The 20,202-nt window shown below is 39.8% G+C and overlaps 1 protein-coding gene across 1 annotated transcript in view; it reads left to right on the top strand.

Moving 5' to 3' along the window:
• Positions 1–395: 395 nt before the first annotated feature.
• peli1b (pellino E3 ubiquitin protein ligase 1b) overlaps positions 396–20,202 on the top strand; it is a 39,561-nt gene continuing 19,754 nt past the window's right edge. The window contains exon 1 of the mRNA XM_061040277.1: positions 396–789. The gene's annotated coding sequence lies outside the window, so the exon portion shown is untranslated. The remainder of the gene's footprint in view (positions 790–20,202) is intronic.

A 20,202-nucleotide genomic window follows, 5' to 3' on the forward strand; every position in this document is an offset into this window, starting at 1 on the left:
TTCCTATTGCCATTAGCTAACTTACTATGTATTTGTATTATGTATAAGATTGGTTCTAATGCATTAAAATAAACAAATTATTGTAATACTTATTGTTACATTAATAATGCAAATGGTTCGACAGAACTTCTGACATTGAATATTATTAGTGAAATGTAAAATATCCATTACAAGTAATATTCCTGTATGATATTTCTTTCTTAAGTTGGTTAAATAAAACCAGTAATTGTATGTTGAGTGTTTACTGTCAAAAATAAAAATGTTACAAAAAGGATAACGTTCAATGTGGAGAAATGTGTCTACTTTTACATGGTTTGTTCCACGTAAAACAACAAGTTCCAGAATCCTTTGCGGTGACGTCGGTCTCCGCCTACAGACGCACGCTCACAGCCACAGAACGGAGCAGAACAGATCGGCTCTGTGTTTACGTTGAGATGCTTACAACAAAGGACAGCGCACCGCGGAGAGTCTGTCATTTATAAGACAACACTGCACATCTAGTGCTACGGTTAACATTTCTAACTCCCGACTTCAGAAAGAGGAGGACACATACCTTTATTTGCTTTTTTTTTTTGCTTTTTTTACGTGGAGTGGGTCTTGCTTTTCTCTTGAAGTATCCAGTCCTGAAGGGAGAAATTAAGACGAAATTTCCTTTTTTTTAAGCCGGTGGAGCGTAAGCTAGCTTGCTAGCCTCGGCAAGTTGGGAAGCCAGGCACCAGCTGGTGGAGAAGCTAGCAGCCCTGTCAGCCACATCGAAGACAACAAAAGGTCTTCATCATTCATATCGCAGTGAGTACACGTTTACAAGACACCTGACTTCGCTCCTTCACGTTAATAACGTTAAAACGGTGACAGGTCGAAGGCTGATTTATCGGTGTATTGTTTTTAACTGTCACCTGCTTTGTCCAGCAAAGGGCTCTGCGCCCATGGGCAGGTTTATTACATGATGTATTAGAACATATACATTTCCTCGTTCAGTAATGTCAATGCACACAGTGGGTAAGTCATCACAGGGCTGTTATTGTTTATGCTGCAGCAGCAAAGTCTTTATCAAGTTGCATGCACATACTCATGCACCTGTTTTGACTCTGTCTCTTTATCTCTGCGGAAATCAGAGGCTCCGTAAAGATAAAGCTTGTGCTGGGTGGTGAGTGACTGTGCTTGTGTGTATGGAGCCTTCAGAGATGCAGGTATTAGTTTACATCACTTCTAGTCTGCATGCTGACCTGTCACAAGGGGGGGGGGGGGGGAGAAAGGGAACATTGCCTGATAAGGAATTACACAAATGCACGGACTCGAGCCATTGCTGAAGCTTGATTGCCAGTTAATGACTTCCCTCCCCTCCCTCCTTTCGCTATCTCCCATCTCATCTTTTATGGTGTCACTCACCCCCTTTCACCCCCCCCCCTCTCATTCTTTTTCTCTCCAACCAGTCTTACGGTCTTTCTTTATCTCCTTATTTCACTTTGCAATGGAATGAATTTTGCTTCTGATAGAGATCTCACAGACTTCCCTTTTGCATGTTCAAAATGCCACATAAAAGACAGACATGCGTGAAGTCCATCTGCTCAGAAAAGGGTGACCCAGGCCTTATTTCCATTGTTTGCTTGTCACATAGGGATGATTAATAAGGAAGCTTTTTTTTTTTAAAGGTTGGGCAATTGTGGAGATTTAAAAAAAAATAATAATCCTTTATTTCAAAAAGCAAGAAAAAACTTGAACTGTTTTTCCTTTACTTTTTTGTGAGCTAATTGAGATTTAAAGGCAGGAGAAAAATATAAACAAGGTGTGGTTGAAGGGAACTATTATGTAAGTGTTTGAGTAGTTTGAAAAGGTTCCAAAAGAGCTACGGACTGAGTGCAGGAAACACTCAGCAGAAGCCCTGTGCATTTTGAAAAACTTTGTCGAAACTATATTTCTGATATTTACACACCTGCAAACAAAAGTACTAAGGCAACAAATCGCTGCGTTACAAATTCAAATCTTTAACGTTGAGCTAAATTTGTTATAGCCATATACAAGAGTCAAGTTGCAACACTTATACCTGCTAAAACAGTACTGCCTTCCTATTAGGAAGGCTGAAGAATCTTTTTTTTGCAGACTATTTAAAGTCTGCATTCTCACAGTCCTATAAACGGTGATAACTTCGAGTACCAAGTGCTTAGGACACAGTCTTTGCCGTGTAACTGAGGAGAGTGTAAGTGCTGCATGTACAAGTTTGTGTTTGCACATTTGCATTGGGTGTGTTTCCTGCAGGACTGTGTGTGTTGGTGTGTGTATGTGTTCTCCAGCACCGCTTGGAGTGTCAGTTTCAGGGAGGAAACCAGAGCTGATGGTGTCAGGCGGGAGCGCGGAGAGAGCTCTGATGTCTTAATGGAGGCTCAGTGCTGCCTGTATCCGTAGTAACCCAGTCTGTAGGGACACAGAGAGGCCTCCCAGTCTCGACCTTGGCTGGAAGCTGTATCACTGTCCAGGAATGAAAAAAACCCTCATAACCACTGTTTCACTAATTTTTAATGATGTTTTCGTTTTAATGGAAATATTTTTCTGGCAAGTAAGACCAAAAAATGTACTTAAAAAATATGTAACAGAAATAAAAACAGTCTCCTATAAGTCCAAATATACTAGGTACTTTTACATAATTGCATTACCTAAACCACTCCTCTGTTTGGAGAAGTTTTCAGAGTACAGACACAGGAGCTAAGCTTTTTTAATCCTATAGACAGGGTTCAGACCAAATATTTAGCCACCTTAAAAAGTCTCGATTCTCACGATCAATATTTAGTTTAAGTGAATGCTATTTCTTTAACTAACTTTGACTGTTTCACCTTGCAATCAGACAGTTTCCTTGCTTTTAGAACCATGTTGTTTCAACTAAACAATATACATATTACTTAGTATGCTGCACACTGTGTAAATAAGCTTTCAGGTCAGGAGTTCAAAAGCATAGTTTAAATAAGAAAATACAAGTGCGTGGTAAGGACAGCATCTATGAAATGTTCAGAAAGAGGAAAAGTACACAGAGTACATTTTTCAGATGAGTGAAAACTTCCCCAATTGTTTATCTAGCACAAGCTTTTCTGATGTTTTTCTTCAGTTGTGCTCTTCATCATGTGTCCATCTGGCATTATAAGCAGTGGTAATACATAATCTTTTCTTCTGGCTGCAGCTGTCTAACGCAAAGATAACTCAAAGGAAAATCTGATGGCAAGGACAAATCTTTCTGAACCGCATAGAAAAACACAAACATGCACAATCTTGAAAGTTAAGTTTGGTGTCAGCTCTCAAAAGCATCTTCTGGCTGAATCAACGCATGTAGGGCGTGAAACAATGCACGGCGTGCCTATAAGAAGAAGGATGGGACTTTTTCTTGGAATGGCTAAAAATCCTATTCATGAGGACTCTGTCCACAGCTGTACATAGCTGAGCTTTTCCAACCGGCTTTTTCAAACAGGGGTTGGGCTATACCGCCCACCTGATAATATACTGAATATTGGTGAGATCCTCATACCCCATCACTTCGAAATCGTAAAAACTTTGCTGGAAAGTTTGCAAATTTTAATATGCACAAGCTAGTGAAGATCTTTATAATTTCCTTCCAGGATAATTGCATAATTGTAGTATCAAAAGACAGAGACCGCAACTTTAAAACAAAATCAAATATTAAACCCTTGAGTTTGTCAGTGTTAGGCTGTGTAGAAGGAACTAAGTGTAAAGTTGGTGGAACACTACTTTTATCACTTACTAGTGATAGATAGTTTACAGCTTAAGCAATATTTTGAGCAGTTGGTGGTTAACACCTTAACATTGTGTGAATGTGTTTAAGATTCAAACCAAAAAAATCAATAACATCCCAAATGGCAGTATGTTTGCACTTAATTTTTGGGCAGAACAGTGGATAGAAAGTAGGGAGAGAGAGAGAGAGTGAGGAATGACCTGCTGTAAAGGAGCCACAGGTCGGCTTTGAACCCAGGCCACCTGCTTGTAGTACTACAACCGCTCTACATGGGGTGCGCAAACAAACCACTAGGCCACCGGCGCCCTGTGTTTGCACTTTTTCTTAGCTTCATTGATAGCATGGTTTTCATGTGAGAATACTTTTGTTTTGGGTATGCTTTCAAATGTATATTTATGCTTGCACATGCTTGTGGTGGTTCACTTCATCAGGAGAGGTCTCTCATCTCAGCAGGGATCCGTGATGGCAGAATTATTCAGCTGAGCAGCATCTTCCCCCCCTGCTGTGTGTAAAGAGCTTGGTACTACCCTCCCGGTCCGGCTAACTTTCTGCTTGGCTGGTAAACAGACTGAAGTTTGTGAGGGGAGATTATGTCTGTCATGGAAAGTGGGTCAGACAGTGGGCACGTTTTTATGGCCTTGTTTCTGTACGGTAGGGAAGGAAAGAGTAGAAGGGGGAAACATTAAACCAGCAGCGTTTTTCCATAGTGTTGCCTGAGGCAGCATGTGCTCGGTTTTTCTTCCACTCTCTTGTCAGAATCATTATCAATCAGTTTCCCATGCCCCTGCAAACAACATTCTGCTTGGCCACGCCCTGCGTTTATTAAGTGACACATTTATTCTGTGCAAAGACTTTTTGTCTCAAGAAGTCATATTAACCTTTTCTTACCTTCATGAATAAGAATGCTCGAGGATTTTTTTTTTTTTTTTTTTTATATCTGTGCAGATGTAAGCAGGGGCTTATTTAGCTTGTGTGTGTGTGTGTATGGGTGCTTAAATGCTTAAAATCTCATTGATTTTTTTCAGATTTTCATATCTTATGAATATTTAATTAGAATCTGAATTTGTTACTTTTTATCTTTTTGAACCGTGCTGAACTCACAACCATATTTGTCCAGTTGTCTCTTTACATTGCCAAGGGCTGCAGGATAAACAACAAAAATGTACAGGTAATACAATTATGATGCAATGGTGGGCCTATTGATTTTTGTATTGCATTTCTTATATTGTAAAAACAAATACAATCATGATCATGTGACATGATAAACACCACGTTTTACATCTGAGGAACATGATTTTTTTAAGACTAGTGCAGCAATTTATCTAAAAAGTTGCACCTTTTGGGATTTTTTAAAAAGGTTTATTTTGCGGCTTTTTTCTTAAGCCTTTATTTCAGAGATAGGACAGTAGATCGAGTCAGAAATCAGGGAGCGAGACAGAGTGGGGAATGATATGTGGGGAAGTAGTAACCTAAAGTGGGATTGGAACCCTAGCCGCTGTACATGGGGCATCATACTAACCACTGGCGCCCCAGCGACTTTTGCAGCCTGAATTGCAGAACGTGGTCATACGGAGATTTCAAAAATATTTTGATTGATCTCTCTTTTGCGTTGACCTTTCATACAGTTTCACTGACTTACATTGATCCTAAGTTCTGTATCAACACCCCAAACTGAAGTCTTAATAAAATTTTGACTTGTATGAAAAAATATTTCTGATGTGGAAGTTTCACCCATGGCAATGCTTCTTGTCTCTTTGCTCAAAAAATGGGTACGGTTGGCTTAGCACGTATTGTATTGTCGCAGTATTGTCGTGTATTTTAAACGATACGCCGTTTAAATGATATGCACACGGCGCACCTCAGACATACGCCGGCGTGGTAATGGTGCGGACCATCAAACTCTGTAGGTATCGAATGACAAGCTATATTTCGATACTCTGTAGTATCGAAGCAATTCGATCCGTGCCAAAAAAGTATCGAATTTGATACCCAGCCCTACAGGTTATGTAGAAAATGGATCTATAGAAATTTAAACAAATTATTCAAGTCTCAGAGTGATAGCATTAACGCACAGGTTTGGTAGCCTTAGTCAGAGAACTGACTACATCTGCTGATTGAATTCAGATTGTTGTGTAGTCCTTTCTCTGTCTCTGAGTGCCTCTCCGTCACACCATCTGTCAAGTTGGAGGAGACTATTTTTTATTTATTTAAAGAGCTATTTTAGTTGTATTTTTGTACACAGGGGTGAGTATGGTCACCTGTTTTGTGCCATAGGATTAATTAATAAATCCACAATTTTCTGTCTCTGCCTCTCTAATTTATCGTTCACTCCATACCCACTTTGTATTTCTATCATCCCTTTTGCTTCTCAGTCATTAAAAGTAACACCAAGGCTTGTCCCCTGCTGCCAATACCTGAGTCAGTGGGAGGGAAGGGTGGGGGCTGAAGCACAGTGAAGCTGTTCAGTTATTTTTTAAAAGCTGTCAGGGAGTTCACTGTCTGTTTTGGCAACTTTATTTCTTTAACCGTAGGCCAGCAGAATTTATGAATAGAATCCTTATTTTCAAATGTTGGTGCAGTTAAGAGGAAAAAATCTGTTAATGTCGGGGAAGGTCTGACACAAATAGGGAAAGAAAACTAATACCACTGCAGTTATTTTGTTTTTGCAACAAACATGTTAGGTCAGCATTAATAAATATCCCACAATGCAATGGTGTAGTAACCACAACAACCAAATTTACAGCAGCATAATATCAGTAATGCTTCAATCACAAGGTTTTACTTAGCTTGGTGTAATACATTTTTTTAATATTAATTCATCATTTGGTCCCATGTAGTTGCACTGTTTGGGTTTTAAGGATTACCAGTGTTAAGCATATTTAACTAAGTTCAGGGCCCCGGTAGTGTAGTGGCAATAGTTTGTTTCTGCTCCCCATGTACAGAGGCTAAAAGACAGACAGGGTGTTCATACCAGAGAGGGGCAAATTGCCTTCTTATTGTCTCATCTTTCTGTTTTGGGTGTGTTCAATGCCTCTACCACAGCATGCGCTCTCTTACCTTTCCATCACAAGAATTGTTCACTTTTTTACGAGCAGAAAGTTAAAGCTCAGTTGAGGTCATACAAAAAAAGATATAACGTTTTGTGAGGGTGTGTGGGAGATTCTCAAGGTACCTTCTCTGTGGGTTTTCTGCTGTGTAGTTACTCCAGCTGTAACTACTGATATCATTTGGCACCTTCTCTTTTGAACACACATTTGCAGACACACACACACACACACACACACACACACACACACACACACACACACACACACACACACACACACACACACACACACACACACTAACATGTGCACACACAGACCTGTAATTATCTACTACTGATCGTACATGATTGCTACTTCCTGCTCCACTTTCCAACCTTCCTGTCTCAAATGAGCTTGTGTGTACATCCTCATACACGCACACACACACACACACACACACACACACACACACACACACACACACACACACACACACACACACACACACACACAGACAAACGGTTGAGTTTGTTACTTGTTGCAATTTCCCAAGGGAGCTCTGCTGTTCTGTGAATTTATTGACAGACTGGGCAGTGGTTACTGATGTTGAGTAATAGGCGTCTGAGGGTCCATGTGCTCACGACAGCAGCATCAGACAGTTGCTGGAATATATCATTGTTAAATGTAATATATTACATAACATATTACATTTTAGCTTGGACCAAAGAAAAAAGGAATTCCCCCTTATTTCCAAAAAGTCTTAAGTCTGTGTTATATTTAAAAAAGTCTTGGTAGTAGGGCCAGAAGTCTGAGTTGGAAACAGTGCCAAAACTCAAACTAACCCCCTCTGCAGTCTGAATGCAGCACTATACACTGACCTGTCTCATTCCTCTAGACAAAAGGCTAATGATAACAAACTATGACCAGGTGCTGCATGATTAGACCTACAAACATAGAGTCCTTTTCTTTGAGAAATGCAACCCTCAACAGCACCGGTAAACATGAATTGGCCTTAAGCAACTCAGACTGTACTACAATCATGACTTTTAGACTTTAAATTCACGGTATGAATGTTTCTGTGCATATCTGTATGGCAAGGTTTCATTCCTCCCTTCTGACTGTTTCAAACAAAAGCCATCCTCTTTGTGATTTAGCCTAAATATTTATATCTTAACAAATTGATAGGTCAAAAGCATCCATCTTCCATGATTACAGTCATGTAATATACTGAGGACACTTGGAGCTTTACCATTCAACACTGTACATCCAGAGTTTAAAGGGTTAAATCTTTCCTCAGTGTTCCTTCATCAGCATTACAAGAAAAAAAAACAAGAAGTGAAAAAAACTTCTCTTTTATAACGAGAAAAATGGTCTCTATGACATCACGATAACTGTGAAACCGAAAAGGAAAAATTCCCCTAAAATACAAAATTATTTGTAGAAACACTGGAATCAGACATAGAACTAAATTGTTTTCTTGATTATGAATTGCATTTTTATTTTCACATAGTTTACAGAAACAGTGTGGTTGAGCTTCTGTTTTTCATTCATTTGTCAAAAAGATGTAAGCTGACAATAAGCTGGAGTGACAGAAAACCGAGCAGTGGAGTCAAAGACACAAAATCTGGAGAAACAAATCAATGTCTGCCATTTTTCAGACAATGCTGCTCATTTCAAATTCCCAACCCTGTATGCTCTGTTCCACATGCTGCTGTGTACAGTCATGATATTAAATGTCTAGAGAATGAGTTATCTAAATATTCATCCCTTAACATTGGTTTATCAAACTGCCTAAATATGTGTTTAAATGGAAAATGGCTATTTGAATTGTTTTTTTATATCTCTTTTATATATGGAATGAATGCTGCTGATTATTATTAATCTACGATTCACACACAAATACACACTGATGCCATGTTCTGCGTACTGTACCATACTTCTAGGAAGGTCACAGTGCATGATTTGTGTAGGAGAAGGCCGTTAGAGCACATGGTGTGTACAAAGTGAGACCATGCACCAATGTGATGTCCGATCAGTGTACAGTAGGTCCTTGTGCATGACTGCGCACATACTACTGGTCTCGTGCAAACCTCAACATGTACCAGTGGATGATTGCGTGTGCTTTACATGCCTTCACTAACTCATCTGCCTCTCTGTGGATGTCTGTGTGTGTGAGACTTTGCATGGGTTTGTCTCTTGTTGTATGTCCACTAACATGGCTGTTAGTTGTTTGTGCACATAAGCTAGGTCTATGTGTTCTTCTCACTGAATCATTTATGACGCTGTAATTCGAACGCCTGCCCTCCTATTTCTTCCCCTACCGTCTGTCATCAGTTAGCCTCCTCCCAGCGTCGCTCACAGGAAGACCAGTATACTGCTCTCTGACAAAAAAACAGGCTGCAGACCTGCCCTGCAAACGGAAAAAAAGAGGCTGTAGTTTAAAAAAATACACAAAGCAGCACAGAAGGCGATCTTTTAGATTTAAAACACTTTAAGGCTTTTTAAGACACGTTCTAGCCATATCACCGATTAGCTAACATACTCATCTTTTTTGCCTGCTTTGAGGACTGAAGTGTAGCCTCCGTTCATGGCGCATTGGGACATTATTGCATTATTACACAGGCTGTGGCTCAGTGATAGGGTCGAACGTCTCTCAACTGAAAGATCGGGGGTTCAATCCCCAGCTCCTGCAGCCAAATGTCGCTGTGTCCTTGGGCAAGACACTTAACCCCGAGTTACTCCAGCTGCTTTGACAGCGGCGTGTGAATGTGTGTGAATGGATTTGTTCATACTGATGGACACTTTAAATAGCAGCCTCTGCCATCCATGTGTGAATGAGTGTGAATGGGTAGGTGTGACCTGTAGTGTAAAAAGGGCTTTGAGTAGTCAGAATAGAGAGCCATACAAGCTTAAGTCCATTTACCATTGCTAGGCTATCCGGTGCCCTGATTAACTTTTATTGATTTCCAACTAGTCTGTATTGTAAACATTATAGTTAGTATCACTAGCTGCCGTAACTTTTTGGTTTGTCTTCTTGTAGTTTGTATGAGCTTTGAGAAGGACACATTTTTTATTGAGAGATAACAATATGCCTGCAGCATCCAGACTGGGGTAGACAGTTTGCAGGATGCACTGTTTCCTGTGTGGAAGGAATTGGAAGTATAACAGTTGTTGTTGATATTTTACTCCATATGATTTAGTGTATTAAAAGATCCAATATTACACTCAAAGATTTATTCAAAGACTGTTTCCCGTGAATTACATTGATTTCTGGACATTTGTACAAGTGTATCGACTATATAGATAACTTCACACAAAACCAGATTAGGTGTTATGATGACTTTTCTGTGAATGCATTCTTAAGCCTTACTGAAGTATCAATTCCTCAAAAAAAGAAAAGAAAAACAGGAACAATCCTTGTTCCTAAGCTGCTTAATGAGGCATAACAGAGTTGAAATACAGTAACAGAGGAAGGAAGAAAACCCTGTAGCCGACATGATACACTGGTTGTGATTCAAACTCACCTCTTTCCACAACATCCACCCATACAGCCCCTCTGGCTCAATCTGAGGACCATGTCTCTGCAGGGCTCGGTCCTGGAGCCAGGATTCTTCTGACATGCCAGTCTGTTGGAGCAACCAGTAGTTTGTTTTGATGAGTCAATTTAATACTCAGCAAGAGTTTGGCGCCGAAGGGTCCGACTCCAGGCTGTTTTTTTAAGGAATGGATGTGGGAGGTGTGAATGGTGCTGTCATGCAACAGGGAAGATCTGGTCCGGCATGCACTTAACATACTTGTGTGTGTGTATTTTTCTTAAGGGGAACTGTGTCATGGTAAGGCACAAAAGTGTTCCCTTTAGCGGACTAGAAAACATCTACTGGACATTTCAGCGTGTGTCCTCATGTGTTGGTTTTGTTAAGCATGAGCCCCTGTCTTAATCTACCTTCACTTTGTTCACATCTGCTTTCAACAACACAGCCTGGGTTTACATTCCTCACCTTGTTTCTAATGCTCAAGGCCTTTTCCTGACCCACTCCACATATTTCATGCCTTGCTGTTTATAGCTGATGAGTGTGAGTATTGTTGTGGCAACGCTTCCTCAGGTCAAGTGCTTGGCATCCGGCCCAAGTGGATTATTCTAATCTGCCTTGTTACCCACTACTCCTTTTTTCCGCCATACTCATAGCTATAAAGAAGCTCATCATGGCTAAAAGTTGCCCACTTGAGTGTCACAGTGTTGGTTACAGCACCTGGGAAGTGGTTTGCTTTGTATAACAGTTATAAGCTCTCTGGTGTATGCTAATGGTTACCTCAGAGAGCCCAGACACCACCGAGTGTGCATGTCCTGTAATATGTTTCTGTAAAAAGGGCGATAAAAAAGACAGATGGCTGAAATGTATTAATATTTTATTCACCATGTAAGTGGGCATGTGTGCACTCCTAAGCAGGCTGTTCATCACATGGTAGGTCTAGTGTTTATTCATATTTAGAATTATGGTATTTGGTGATAGTGACAAGGTGGCAATAAGATGCAGCTGAGAGTAAACATGATGAGTGGATTTACTGGCTAACATCATTCCCTATCTGTAATTTCATTAGCTATTCATTCCAGGATTAGGCTACATTTGAGGCCAAGAGAAAATCCAAACCTCGTACATGTGCATCTGTACCGTGCATACAGGGTCAACACTTTTACAAGCAACATTAGGAATTCTAAATATGTATAACGGAAGAAAGTAAAAATCTCAAATTAAACTTAATTTATTATACAAATTCATGTGCCCTGTTCAAAATTAAAATCAATACAACATAAAAGCTAATGTGTTCAGTACGTTTAAAGCAAAGATATTGAATCAATTTAAGCCTGGTGGGTCTTGGGGTCGTCCCCCTGGAAATTCTCAGAATCAAACACTGTAATTCTTGTCATAAATTGAGCACATGGTCAATTTATTTTAATATGGTTCAAACAGACTGACGTTTCAACACAGCAGGTGTCTTCCTTAAGGCGCACTCACACTACGCCCAGTTGTCTGCACTCACACTGCTCCAGGACTTACCGTATAGCCTACGTAACATCGCTATAAAACACATGCATGACTTTACGTGATCATGAAGCGAGCTTAGTTTACAAGGAGGACTGCCGGTTTGCAGTACGAAGTTAGGCGAAGGCGGCTGCCGCCAGGTTTAAATGCAGGAAAAACCTCGGTATATGAATTGAGTATTTGACTATTCATCGAAATCTTGTGGGCAGCAGTCAGCTAGCTCAGATCCAAGTTGGTTCAAGTAGCTGTCGGTTGGAGAGGAGGCAGTTCACTTTCTGGGCACTATAGAGGTGCCCTTGAGCAAGGCACCACACTCCTAGCTGCTCAGGAGCTATTTTGTGTGCAGCCCCTCACTCTGACATTTCTTCATTAGTGCATGTGTGTATTTCAGCCTAAGTGTGTGTGTAGCTTGTTCCAAAAACAGTGAAAAACACAAATCCCCCTCAGGAATCAAGGATCACTGCAGCTTTTCAAATAACAATGTCATGGGACTCATGTGATTTTTCCATATTGTATGTTTCCATCCATATTAGAATAAATATTAGACCACACAAGCACACATGCACACACACGCACACACACACGCACACACGCGCACACACACACACACACACACACACACACACACACACACACACACACACACACACACACACACACACACACACACACACACACACAGGAGAAGACCTCCAGGGACCATTGAACATGAGAAGTGTGTGTCTGTCTGAGAGTGGGCAGGGAATTGGGACTTTGTGTGTGCATTGATATGCTGACTCGTCTGTATAAATCACACTCAAGTAGACTTACACCTTAGACTTACACTGTGTGTAGGCTCCTCTAGTCTCTTGTTGGTCCAGTATGTGTTGAGCTTTAGTTAAATATTGAAATGAAGTTATCTTCAAACCATGCAAAATCTTATACACATGAAAGATTATTTATCTGTTTACTATTGTCTTTGTAACTCATGTCAGAAGCTCACACTCTGGTTTGTATTGATATTACAGTCTTATCTGTGTGGGTACAGACAGCTGAGCCTCAGGAAATGTATTTCATGCAACATTAAGTCTTTATAACCTTGCATCAGCAGTGATTTCTCCCGTCATAAGGCTCTCCGTTGATTTTATAGTTTCTCTCGATGGAAATGGTTTATGTGGTGCCAGTACACTCTGTGGGCTTATTTTCAGACAGTAGATTGGAGTTTTTGTGTGGTCTGCATGGCGCTGTGTGAATGGAAATGAGTCTGATCTTTTACTGCTGGAGTCAGGAAGAACAGTTGCCAGCTACAGAGAGATGGATAGACCATTAGCAAGTTACAGTTATCATCACAGCACACCGCCAATCAAACATTGTTGGTGCCTTATTTATAAAATCCATTTCACGCTGAAAAGCAAAACTGGGCAGATTTTGTTGTCAGTATGTGTTGTCAGACATTAAGTTAGTTTTGGCAGGTAACCAGCTAAACTCTTGCTGGTCTCTCTCGCTCTACTCTGAAACTCTATTGGTTCCTGTGGTGATATGATGAAAAATGAAGTCATTGGTATTGTGTAATTTGTTGCTGTACCTTTTCTGCTAGTAATAAATGAGCTGAGATTTTTAAAAGATAGATAGGATCTCACCAATAAGATGACTATTTACAGAATAAAATATTCTAGCGCCAAGATTTCAGATATGAGCCATTAAATCTAGTCTGTTTTTATATCAACTAAACATGGTCTGACCAATTGGTGACTTTGCTATAGTAGTATCTGTACAGTGTTGTAAGTGTAATGAACGAAAAATAAAATTGCAACTAGCAGTTACAGACGACCGTTATATTTAGTGCACAAATCCTTTGGATTTAAAACACGTTTCCTGTATTTAAAAACATGCAGTTATACCATGTTTCTGCACAAGACTGCACTATATGGGACTCAATGCAGAGCAGGTGGACACATCTTTTTTCACGTGATAGCTCTTTTAGTTTAGTTCTGAAGCGATTTTCTCATATGCATTCCATACAATGATTGGTGAATCAGGTAATAGGTTAATGCTCAAAGTTACCCTGTTTCATTTTTAAAATGAACAGAAATACTATATTTGCTTAGGGGAGGGGTCTCACCTGGGTAGAGTATTAAAGTAGAAGTGTTTCTGCTTAGATATCATTGCAACATGCAATTGGCTTTATAAACAAAAGAGATCAAAGTAAGTAAAGGAAAGCAGAAAAATAGAGCACAGAGAAGCTTATTTTAGTGGAATGTCATTAACACACCTACTCACTGTTTATACTTATTTTAGAAATACTAAAAAAAAAAAGTCCTCCATATCCCAATTCCCAGGTGACGATGATGCAATACCTCTCATCCTCCCTCACACTTTTCATGTTCTGCAATGCCGACGCCATCTGTTCACGATCATTGATCAGGCCAGTTTGGTGAAAGAGAAGAGAGAGAATCAAAGATGGAAGAGGAAAAAGAGAATCTGGCGTCAGGTTTGCCAGTCCCCCTTCCCTCCAGCCGCCTCCACCCCACAGATCAGTTTCCGAGTCATCGAGCGTCTAATCCTCACAGTGTGCAAACCAATCCTTGTCTGACCCCCCTGTGAAACTTTACACACTGGACACCAGACCCAGGGCGTCTGAAAACCAGCACCATTTACAAGAAAGAGATTTATGGTCAGCTTCAGCCTTCCTCCCTTTTCCTGCAGCTGTGAGACCTCCTGCATGATGTGCTGCATAATTCTTTGGTTTATTCACCATTTTGAAAAAAAACCCAATAAAAGACATGATGACAATGATGTTAATATGATGTTTTATTGTAGCTCTCACTATTTATTTCACTGAGTTAGACATCATGTCAGCTGTACTCAGGGGTGAAGAGGTAATAACACGTCCCTTCCACTCAGTGTATTTTGGCACATTCAGTTTTGGCTGACATTGCTGGATTACTCCTTTCTGAATGAGGAATCTTTATCTGGCAGATTATTTTATCATTTTGAGCTGAGGACTGTGGACTCTGAGCTGGCTGAAGACATGCTGGCTTTGTCACAGGTATCAATACATTTATTGGATAGTATTTCTCAAAGCCATACATAACTACACCAAAAGACTTGTTTTGTCCGCAACCAACTTTTCACTTTGCCGTCAAAAAAAGTGAAGAAAGCAGAAAATATTCACACGAAGAGGCTGGAATCTGGAAATGTAACTTGTTTTTTTCCTCAAAAATGATTGTTATATTTCAATATTGGGTGCATACCCGGTTTGTTTTTTGTGAACAAAAAGACGAAAAATCTAATCAAAGGAAAAAAGACCTCAAAGTGTGAGTTGGAATTTGTTTATACTATAGATGTTTTTCTTCTTTTTCCTCTGTTTACCAGATTGACTATTCCATGGTTCTACTCAGGCATGTAAATTATATTGTTTTTGATGAAATAAATCAATACAAACACTTTTTATTTCAGTTGATCGAAAGCTGTTGTAGAACAAGTACTGTTACATTCTTCACAAAGATTACAAAAAACCACTGGCATTGCACAATATACACACATACAGATTAGGGATGGACAATATATCAAGTTTTTGAGATATATCGATATATTTTCAAACAAGATATAGGGTAAGACAATATCGTTAATATCGCTATAGTTTATGTCGCATTAAAATAATGTTATAAAGGTGCCAGGTCACACTGACTGTCTGTCCCTCTTAACCCTGCTCCTCCTCTTTCTCTCTTTTATTGTATTTAAGGAAATGTTTTATTTTATAATATTACTTTTTAAATTCACAAACAGGTAGTTTATTTTCCACGTGTTTTCACTGTTACTAAAATACATATCGATATATATCGAGTATTGCCATTCCGCTAATCAATGTCAAGATATGGTCCATATCGCCCAGCCCTAAATCAGATGGTGGCGCCCACAAATCGACCATCAGATTTCTTTAAAAGTCTCAAAGCTGTTTTTGAATGCTGTCACATACAGGTGGGAAAAAAAATCGTTTTATGTACAAATCGAGATTCTTCTCTTCTAAGATTTAAAATCGATTTATTTTTTATTTTTATTTATTTTTCTCAGCCCTACTATCACACACGGGTGTTCGGCTAGTACTCTGTTAATTCTAAAGTTGAAGGATCAAAAATAGTGGCGTGAAAATGGTTGTGGAACATCTCTGTGAAGTACCTTAATTGCCTCGATAGCAGCCACTGCTGCATCAAGCGTTGATCATGTTGTTGAGTGACTCAAACTACATTCACTTCCTGCCCCCACTCTTCACATGCAATGTCTGACTTTATAGATTGAAAACTGAACAGGTGGCAATTCTGGTGCTGCCCAATTTTTTTTTGACAGCAGACATTAGTCAGCATTCTTTAGAAATGCCTCTTTGGTGACAGACTTGGCTTTCTGTTACTTTATCTGATCGGGATTGTTATCTAGAACTGAACACACAAACGTAAAGTGAGCTTTGGGCTGGAAAAAGGAAAATAAAATTCATGCTACTGTGCTGGTTTTATGTAAACTTAGTCGACCCACGTTAAAGTCCACCATCGGTTCATAAAGGGTACACACCATCCATCAAAAGAGACGCACAATTAAGATATAGAAGAGTTGGAAAAAATTAGAGAAGCTTGCAGTCTTTTTAAATTGTTGCTGTCTCTTTTTAGCTCCCACAAGGCACTCATGTGGAACATGAAACGTGTGAAAATGTCTTGAAGCCTTTGAGTGTTGGAGGATGTGGGGAGAGCCAGTAATACTGGTATGATAAGGTATCTGATGACCTTCTTGATGAAGGACTTCAAAAATCACAGCAGCCACAAGTGAGAAGATGCTCTAATTTTTCTTCTTCGAGCAGGACACATAAACACCAAAACAAAAACTGTTTCACTTTCAAAATGAAGACAACCGGTTGGTCTCAGCAGCAGTTGTGTTCATATTGAATAGCCAGGCATGTGCAGACAACTAAATACATGTCACTCTCTTTGTTCCAGGCTGCTGTTCTTATTTATTGATCTTACGACCAACTTTAGGAGAAGGATATCATTACCACTTTCCTGTAACGCAGATGTTACAATGTGGTCCTCGGTTTCCTTTACATACCTGTATTGAACTCTTGTGCCCTTCTTTGACCTGATGCCTGATGTTGGAATTGATTTTTTAGCTTTTGGCTTTTTTGGAGTTTGGCGCTTTCTGCTCAAGTTCTCATGTTGTTAATGTGTTTGTTGCATCTGTGTCCAGTAAAGCAACAAATAATAGATACACCTATTTTTTTGTGATGACCTTTTTTAAGTTCAGTCGTCCATCTGAAGCTTCAAATGTTCCTAGTTTCTTAAATGTGACATATACTACTTTTTTCTTTCATGATACAACTGGATATAATTTAGTTAAAGTTTTGGTGTAACAAAACACTGACCTGGAATATATGGTGTTGTCACATATGCACAAAAGAGCTGCATGTGTGAACACAAACGGCAAACATTTGGTAATGGTAAACACTCATTGTGGTAATGATGTTCATAACATGCAACCAGTGGGATCACTGTGCACATTATTAAGCTGCTTCATGCTCCTTTCTGTTTGCCTTTATTTTCTCTACTCTTTAGTTATTACCGTGGATATGGCCAATCAGTATTGTCATACAGGCATAAAGTTCTAACTCTATTTAAGATGAATAGACCGATCGAGAAGAAAATTGTCAGTTGTTGATAAAAACAGCTCATGCATCTTTTGGCACCTTCTTCACAAGTAATCTTACATAATAGTTTGTCAATGAAGCTTTTTCTCTGACCATTACTGTGTTGGAAATTTAAGACTTTTTTCCAAGTTCTCGCAAATCTCAACAGTCTGGCAGCAGATTAAGCACATACAATTGGGGTGTTTTCCTCTGAATATCATATAACTTCCTCCCTTGTATCTTCACTTCTTTCCAGAGTTTCAACGTCTGTAATTATTGATCTTTAATTGGTTCGGTTCGCAATGTAAACTTTGACGTGTATTTCAGCGACCTTGTGTCTGTGATGCATCAACCATTGCTTTGTGATGTTGCCTATTTTGCCTTTGAATGTTGACTCCACAATCAATTAGTAATGCCTGAGTCTATATCAAATGGAAAGCTGCCGTCAGTGGGCTGCTGGCTCAATCTTTGTTTTACCTGTTAGGTAAAATGTTTTGACTTTACAGAAAACCATTTAACTCAAGATCTTGTACGGTTAAACTTGATATACAGTATTATCGTTCGCTAACTTTAGCTTTCAATTTGTTTTTGAAGATGTTAGGTATGGTATAAATTGTCAAATAAGCCAAAACCACCTAATCCGTAGGCTTTAGTGCCACTGATTCTGCTACCGAGAATCTACCTCTTACCTATGCATCCAGTTGACCTAGCAGATTAGTCAGCACTGTACTGAAACTCCCTCTGTGAGTCTCTGTGGGTGACCCTGTTACACTATCATATAACTCAGAAATCATGAAGGAGAAACCCTCTGGTTTAAGATGTGTGTCGTGCTTTGTGATCCTGAAAGTGTGTCACCCTTTGACTTACCAGCACCTACCCCTGTCAAGCATTACTCACCTTAAATAACATGAAAGCTTTGAACAGAGAACTCCCTGTGGGATGGCTATATGTCACTTTTGGCATGCTAAATATGACAGGTTGACATCTTTCACTGTGGCTCAGCTGGTGATGCATTCAAATGCAGAAGTGCAGCTGCAAGCCTGCCTTTGTGTTAACACGAAGATATGTGTTTGCTCCTAACTGTGTGAAAGTACATTTGCTTGTTGTGTGTTATGCTCTGTTGGCAGCCAGTGGGAATGGCAGGTGTTATCCATGCGTGCCTCCTTGCAGTTAAGTTTCACAAGGACTTTTGTAGGTGTGAGGTTGCTGTTCCTGCTGTCAGCAGCACGTTGTTACCATCCCTGACCCCAGCCAGCAGAGTCAGTCTCTCTGAGCTCTAGATCTATTGTTGTAGGACTGTGTGTCTTGGTAGCTAAGCAGCGGCGGGCACACAGCCAAACTGAGCTCTGTGTCATACAGAGTTGCAGAGGCTGAGAGTTTAGTCAGACACACACCCATACATTTAACACATGTATAACTAGGATGCCAAGTTCTAAGGAAGTTCAAAAGCATAGCAGAAAGTTATACAAGATTAGACAAAATGCGTGTTTAATGCCTCTTTCATACAATTGACATGGGTTGTTTTCCAGCATCACTTAACTTAATTAAGAAAAAATAAATAAAGGTTGAATTAAAGAAAACAAAGCTGTATGTACACGTTTCCTTGAAATAAATACAATTAAATATAAGTATGTTTTGTTGGGCTGCTTTACACCTGAAGGCTGAACAGAGAATGGTCCAGTATGAAGATTATTTCTAGGAGTGTGGATGAGTTGATGTTGTTGGGCGACAGGGGAGACAACAAGAGAAAAAAAGTGTTGATCTAAAAAAACGTAAGAAGTATGTTATGCAGAGTCAAATAATGACTCTTTTTAATTCTTGGTAACAGCAGAGTTGTTTCAGGAAAGTAATTCAGCACCACAGACACGTTTTCCACAACAGCTCTTACTGAATCAGACCTATATTTCTGTTGGTCTTTAGGATCTGGATCCATAGGTTAAAATCAATTCCTGGCAAGTTACCCAACAGCTCCCTGGACACTGCTGACTGTGTGCACATGAGTGCGTGCACACGGAGGATTTTACATGCACACACTTTATAGCAGGGTGTTTTAGTTTGCACTGGCAATGCTGCATGCATGTGAGTGTCTGGGATTAACCCCTTCTGTCAGGGGAGCAGGTGGAGCTCAGGCTTACATCCAGTTTTATGCAGTTCGAACACACCCTAGTCCACCCCCCTTTTCTTGCTGCACACTCTCCCAGCTCCTTCATTTTGCACATTGCTTCCATTCTGAAGAGAACCTCTCTCCTACATACTGATCTCATCTCAATGTCCACTGTGAAGAAAAAGCTTTATGATTCAAAACCATCACACCAACTCTGCCCATGAGAGGTATTTGGACTAACTATATGAATTGCATGTGTTAACTTCCGTTTGTTGAACCCTGATTTCCTCAATCCTCTTTTCTCCCCATACAGTCCCTGATAAGAGAATATGGAGCTATTTTTAACACAATGTTAACACCTTTGGAGAGAGATATCTGGGTGTGATATCTAACTGTTACTGTTACTTCAACAGGTGTAAAGCTGTTAAACAGCTTTATAAATTAACATTGATGCATGTGCTCATGTAGGCTTTGTAGCTTGATATAGCTTAAATGAGAAACTCCTCTCCACCATCACCCACAGTGCATCAAAAGTGGTCAATCTAGCACTTGATAGTGTTAGCTTTTGGCTCCTGACTCTTTGCACTTTTTACCATGCGTTGGGCAGTAGTGTGTCCATACAGGACTTTAGTGAGCATGTGGGCAGG

This window comes from Labrus mixtus, chromosome 6 (assembly GCF_963584025.1).
Source record: "Labrus mixtus chromosome 6, fLabMix1.1, whole genome shotgun sequence".
Lineage (NCBI taxonomy): Eukaryota > Metazoa > Chordata > Actinopteri > Labriformes > Labridae > Labrus > Labrus mixtus.